At 42.4% G+C, this 7,006-nt stretch overlaps 1 pseudogene; it reads right to left on the bottom strand.

Moving 5' to 3' along the window:
• Nucleotides 1-416: 416 nt before the first annotated feature.
• On the bottom strand, nucleotides 417-6,664 carry LOC105910882 (annotated as a pseudogene).
• Nucleotides 6,665-7,006: the final 342 nt, after the last annotated feature.

The following is a 7,006-nucleotide window of genomic DNA, read 5'->3' as shown; positions in this document are numbered from 1 at the left end:
CAGGCTGATTCTTAACATCTCCTGTCGCTTTAAACTCCAACTATTTAGAGATTTCCTTATATCCATTTCCTGATTTGTGCAGCTCAGCAACTTTTCGTAGCACATCTTCACTGTGTTTTTGGGTCTTTCCCAAAGTGATGAATGACTAAGGGAACTTGGCTTGTGTCACCTCATATTTATAGCCCATTGAAACAGGAAGACATGGTTGACCACTTAAGAGTTCCTAATCAAACAGGTGAACTTAAAAATTTAAAACGTGACTGGAAATATACTTCAGTTAGATTTTAATTATAAGATTTTCTAGGGGTGCCAATAATTGTGGCACACATGTTTTGGAGAAAAAATGTTTATTTAATGTCAGCATATTTTTTTTCTTTCAATAATTTTAATTCAATGAAAAGGTAAGATTTCTGTGAATACTTTTGAGTGAAAGACCAAGAGGATAAACAGCAAAGACATTTTTTCATAGCCTGTTTTGCTCAAAGGGGATACTTGAATGCGCGGACCTCGCGACCCTTCAGTGGCTGCGGGGGGCGGTGGTTGTCCTTCATGTAGCGAGGGGGGTTCTCCCCATCCCCAGAAATTAGCAGGCTTCGGAATTTCCCCATCTGTCCAGAGAGAGAAAGACGAAGAGAAGAGGAAGAGGAGGCGGAGGTAAAAGGGAATGGGGGAAAAAGACAGAGAAGGTTAAAACGGTTCATCACCTGTCTATTCCTTTCACTCATCTGCTTGTTCCTTCTGTCAAGATGCACAACACCGCCCAGGAGGGACATCAGCCTGGCTGCCTGCTGAATCAGTTTCTAAGTATATGGCATTAGCTGACCTCAGATGGGCAAAACTACAAAATAGAGGACAGAAAGAAAGACAGACTCTGTGTCCTTCCCGTGTCAGAGAGGGTCAGAGAGGTGGGGTGAGGGTAGAGAGGGGCGAGAGAGGGAGAGAGAGGAAGTGAGTTAGTGAGCTGCAGACAGACAGAGAGAGAGAGAGAGAGAGAGAGAGAGAGAGAGAGAGAGAGAAAGCCTATCTACCCCAGTGTTGTATCTGTAGTGTCGGGCTGCAGGGACAGAACTCAGATGAATACACTATCAGCCAGACTACTTTTCCAATCCAAACATATACATATTCATGCTCGTAGGATTTTGTAGGAGTAAGTTTAGGAATACTTTTCTGGACAGAAAATATTTTCATGGTTCTTTTTTTCAAACAGAAACCACAAACCACATAATTGAAACCTGAACTAATTATTTATGCAAGAATTTGCACACAAAAAAGGTTAGAAAGTGAATTGTGGCAGTGTGTAGGAATGAATATGAAGAACTCTCCACAGATTTCACTGTACCTGAGCAGGGCTGACACTGATTGACTCCTTGCAGACAATCCAGGTGACGCTCTCAAAATAAGGAGGTGTGGTTAGGGAGCCATCATATGTCCAATAGTCCCGAGACCTTGGAAGGAGTGTGGACGGGTCAAAGTTCGGGAAGGAAGTCTTGGTGCCCTGCGGGAATAGACAGAGGAAACAGAGGTAAGATCCATGTACTGTAGATGTAGGGACCAGAGGTAGGGGGAGTAAGCAAAAGTTGTACCCAAGTAAAAGTACCAAAATAATGACCTGGGTAAGAGTAAAAATGTGTCTCATAAATGGCCACTCAAATAGCAAGTAACTTCAAATGGTATTTATAACACCTATTAGGCATATGTTTTATATTCAAATGTGGGGTTGTAACCACAAGACTAAGAATAAGAATAACTAAGAATCCCAACAGAAAAAACATGCAAAAAGAACAGAACACTCCGACTCCCTGACCAAGACAGACGGTTCACTTGGTCCCTGGGAGCTTACAAGCTGCCCACTGCTCCTGGGAGGTCCTGGAGGAAGGACGGTCCAGGATGGTTAAAAGGCAGAGAATAAATTCACCGCGACCTCAGGCCTGCGTGTGCATGTGTGCGTGTGTGTGTGTCCTGTGTCGCCTCCATATATATGCACGTGTGTGTCGTGTGTGCCATTAAAACCTGACAATTAAAGGTCGAAATATACTCCGTTACTCCGTGGTCAGGCAGTTGCTTCGACGGACTCTTTTTAATTTATGGTTCTCCGACAGTTGTGGGTGTTGCAAAGCAATTTATGAAAAAAAGATGGCGGACCAAACTTCTTAGATGGTCGTAAGTTGTTGTTGCTTTTTTTTGGCTTAGATTTTTTTAAAGTTACCGAGATATATAGACACTGTGTAATGTAAAAACCCTGTTATTGTTTCTGAAAAATACGTCTGAGGGGATTTGTGAGGTGTCTGAGACAGCTATCTAATGTTGGCATGCTACTACCCACAAGGTAAACAGCGATGTATTGACGGAGATGGATAATTAACAAATTTGGGAGGTGCAGGTCAGGCCACGGAGAGGTGCTCGGAGAGGGTTTGCCACGACGGAGAGCGCTCTCCGTGTCTCCATAAACGGACGACCATATGTTGGGCTTAAGTTATTTGGTGTTCAATCTGTCTCTGTTTTCCAAATGCACTCTCCCATAGGCCCTACCAAGAACGTGGTTCAATGAGTAATGTTAACTTTAATAACATTATTCTAATGCCATCATTAAGTTTGAATAAACAGCGGACTGTACTTTAATGCTTTAACAGTAACTTAAAGATGTACTGCAGACTTAAATGTGTTTTTTGAGCTGTAAACTAAATTATATGTCCGTACAGTGATGAAACACATCAACGCTGGTGTTAATATTGACAAATATTGAGAATTTCTAGAATAAATCTGCATTGTATGGGTTGAAAGTGGCTCAAAAATTCATCTTCAGTTTAAAATCATCCTGAACCTTGCAAAACCAATGCTGACATAGAGTCGACCTTTTGGGACTTCTCTACATCATGAAATGGGTGCCACCCCCACCCCCATGAGCTTAAGTCTCTATTCAGCCTCAATACTCCCACTTCCCCTCAGCCCCTTGCTCATTATTTCCCTCTGGTGACTAGCTAGCTCTTAACATAATGTTTTATAAGGCTTCACTCTGGCGACTAGCTAGCTCTTAACATAATGTTTTATAAGGCTTCACTCTCGTGACTAACTAGCTCTTAACATAATGTTATATAAGGCTTCCAAATACAACAGCAATAAAACAACTGTGCAGCTTTACCCATTCCCATACGCCATTCCTATACGTCATTCCCATACGCCATTCCTATACGTCATTCCCATACGCCATTCCTATACGTCATTCCCATACATCATTCCCATACGTCGTTCCTATACATCTGGAAAGTGCTCAATGTAATGTTTTCTTAATCGTAAATGTAAGTAAGAGTGAAAAGTATACGCGTTACTATCCAACTCTGGCGGGAAATAACTCATATTAGCTTTAGAATCACTGTTCTGTGAACAAGGCAGTCATAGTCAGTCTTACCTTGGCTTTGATGCCATCAAAAGCATCAAGAAGCTTCTGGAGCTGAGGATTGTCTGCACCAATCTGAACAAAAAAGAATCCAAAGAACACAGAACACAGAACACAATGGGCAAGTGGTGCTGCAGTGCAAATGTGGAATGAATGGGGAAGGTTTCACTGGCACCAACCTCCAGGAAAACTCCAACCACAGCGAGCCCGTCATCATGCTTGACAGCGTCTCCAAAGCTGGGATATTTGGTGTTCCAGTGCACCAGATGCAGCTGAGGCCAGAGCAGAGGGCAACAAGTTCATGCACAGCACCTCTCACGTCTTTGAATACATATTTGCCAATAGCCAGATTTAACTACCACAAAAAATAAAACTAGAGACAGTGTGTAGGGATAAACCACAATACAGCACACAACAGGCATAGCAAAGATGAATATTGGTATTTGTTTTAAACAGTGAGCAAAGACAAATGTAACATTTACAAGTCTGTAAGTGGAATTACCATAACGCTTAGAAATGTGTTAAGGGGAAGACCATGCTAATTCAGAAATGAAGTATTCGAGATTTCAGAAGTATTTGTGCCGTACCTCAGCTGAGTACTTTTTTTTCAGGCACAGTGTGCTCGGAGCCCTCGCCATCGCTGGCCCCCCAGTGGAAGTGGAACTGATTCAGCCTGTAGGTGCCAGAGATTGGGCCCCCGGTCAGAGCTGTCCATGGAGTGAGGGAGAGAGAAAAACAGCAGAGCACACATCAGTGACACACACACACACACACACACACACACACACACACACACACACACACACACATCAATTACGCCACTCAGAACCCCTCTGACTTAAGGCCTTTTGTTCCAGTTCTCAAATACCACACACATACACATGCATGCACACACACACAACCACACACTCACTCAAACACACACACACACACACACACAAACACACACACACACACACACACACAGACACACACACACACACACACACACACACACACACACACACACTCACGCAGATTCAGATAAACATGCATAGGGACACAGGAGCATGCTCTGATGTAACAGTTGCACAATTAAACACAACGAAATCTCTCTCATATGCTCTTTTATATTTTTAGCCTTTTGGTCCTATTAGCACTACTTATGCCAAATGAGGTTTTTTGGGGGGGGTTAGTAAGTGGAGAGGAGGTCAAATTGCTTTTTCACCTAGTCTTGCTACACCAGAAAAAGTATTCAACCCCAAGGCCTGACACAGCATTAGGCAAGAGCGGAGATTATGTGTGTAACAGTGTTCTGCTGAATTTCTCGTACGACTGCTCCCACACTCATACGCATGCAGACACACAAGCACCCTCACTCCCCCCACCCAGCCCCTTGCTTCTTTACGTTCGAGGTGTACACAGCCCCTGTTACGCAATAACTAACCGCATGAGGGTCAGCGAGATAAAGTGCAGGAGTGAACATTGCATATGCCTCCTTAATCATTACAAAGAATTTTAACTGCAACGTAGTATGATATGTTTTCATATCATTTCCTACTGATATGATATACAAATCAGTGTTTATATAAGCATTTTTACTTCTCTTGAATAAACAAAGACATATTATATGGCCAGCTCTCTCTACATATACATTTGTGTGTGTGTGTTTGTGTGTTTGTGTGTTTGGGGAAGGCAGCAACATTGCTTTACTCAATAATAAACTAGTATAAACTGTACATTTGTAATTTTGAGATAATCCATAGAACAGAACCAATGTTTTCAACATTGTGTTAATGACTACTGTGTTTCTTTTTGATTATTAAACAAAGTAGTGAAGTGTTGTTGTTAAATGATTGTTTAACTCATGCCCTCAACCCACATGCCCAAAACCTGACCTTCGAGTTTTACGCAGTCACAGTACAAGCTTGCAGGTCAGTGTTTGTCGGCAGTTCAGATTAAATCCTTTTAACAATCACTTTTGTTTGTGGATCGAGCTATTGGCGAAGACATTAGCTTCTTCTAAAATATTTGCTAATTACAATTCGTTCGACTCCTTACAGCTATCTGGTGCTTAAATCTGGTGAAATTTAGACGTAGCTCGGCTTTTTCGACGTTTTCTCCTTGATATGTCCGTTCAATTAAGCTGCACTCGCTTGTCAGACCCTTTGGGGTAACATTGCATGCCAAATGAATAAATGGCAATTGAATAATAGATTTGAATACAATTATTCTTTTTTGAACAACCTTACATATCTGTGGACAGCTGTTGCCATGGTGCATTACGGGTGTAAAAAGGAAGGAAATAGAAAGATGTATCACAAACTTGAGCTGTCGTCTGTGTCGTCGGCGAAGGTGACTTGAACAGAATGGCCATCGTTGAGGATGTGAATGGAGGTGGAGGGATCGTACTTCAGTGTGAGCGTCTTCAGTGTGAGTTTTGAGTCGAACTTAGCATCCCCAGGTATAATATGAATGGGAGACGGACGTTTTCCATTTGCGTTCGGGTATTTTTTACCCCATTTGTCGGGTCCTGCAATAGGAAACGGGATTAATTGGAGCAAGAGACAGTGACATCTATTCTGTGTTGCCAATTGATTGTCTATATAGCCTACTATTTAAAAAGATATATAGACCAAATAGAGGACATTTTAAATAGAATATGGCGATGCGATGTCACAGGTCTTCTTACGATGTCAAAATAACACGTAGGACTGCAGACAACTGGAAAACCATACCAGAATGATTTATTTAGTTATGACCATAGGTTTTCCATTTATTCTAACATAAGCTGTAGGTTACACGTGAGATACCCTTAAGTGCCAGTGTAGCCACACCGCGTCTCACCGTTGTCTGCTGAGTATCCCCATTCGTCAGACATTGTTACCAATTGAGAGAGAGTGTTTTAAGTTGTAATCTCCTGAATTGCTTCAGCCTTGAGAACGCACTGACAGTCTCCGTAAATAGATCGGTGAGGGTGGTTTATATAGGGTCCAGCTGGATATTATGTCTCGCACGCTGAAGGTGTTTGGCCACATGATCGCAACAGCGCAAATTAATGTGAGAGGCAGGAGTTCGATGCTCTCCCTCCCTCTCTTTCTCTCCCACGCAAACAAACACACACACACACCCACACACACACACACAGTCAGAGAGAGAAAAAGAGAGCGTGCGTGTCTATGTGTGTCGCTCTTCTTTAGATTAGTCATTCTCACACGTCCGTAATAAAAATAAAAATAAAAATGCCATAGCAATACAGAAGCGCTCAAAAGTGCCTTGACAGACCCAGGACCCCAGAGGGTTTATTTAACTGACTTCCATCTCTGGTCACTGGGCAGAATGTCATTTCATCTGCAATATCACTGACATGCCACCGCTCACTGCTTTTCACCTCAGCAGAGACGTGCAACACGAGTCGAGGGTACTGTGGACACAGGTGCTGAACTGCTGTGCAGAATCCCCTTATATCCGCAGCCTCTTGCACTCTCATAAAGCAGAGGAAAATGCGTTACGCTCCACCTGGAAAATCCGACATGCAACACAGCTGCCTGTACAATACTTTTGTAAAATATGATTTGACTATAAATGGTTAACAAAATGCTTTGACTTATATTAGTCATTTTCCACCTCTTA

This window comes from Clupea harengus, chromosome 17 (genome assembly GCF_900700415.2).
Source record: "Clupea harengus chromosome 17, Ch_v2.0.2, whole genome shotgun sequence".
NCBI classification, from domain to species: domain Eukaryota; kingdom Metazoa; phylum Chordata; class Actinopteri; order Clupeiformes; family Clupeidae; genus Clupea; species Clupea harengus.
Note: the sequence above shows the minus strand (reverse complement) of the source record. Positions and strands in the feature narration are given on the sequence as shown.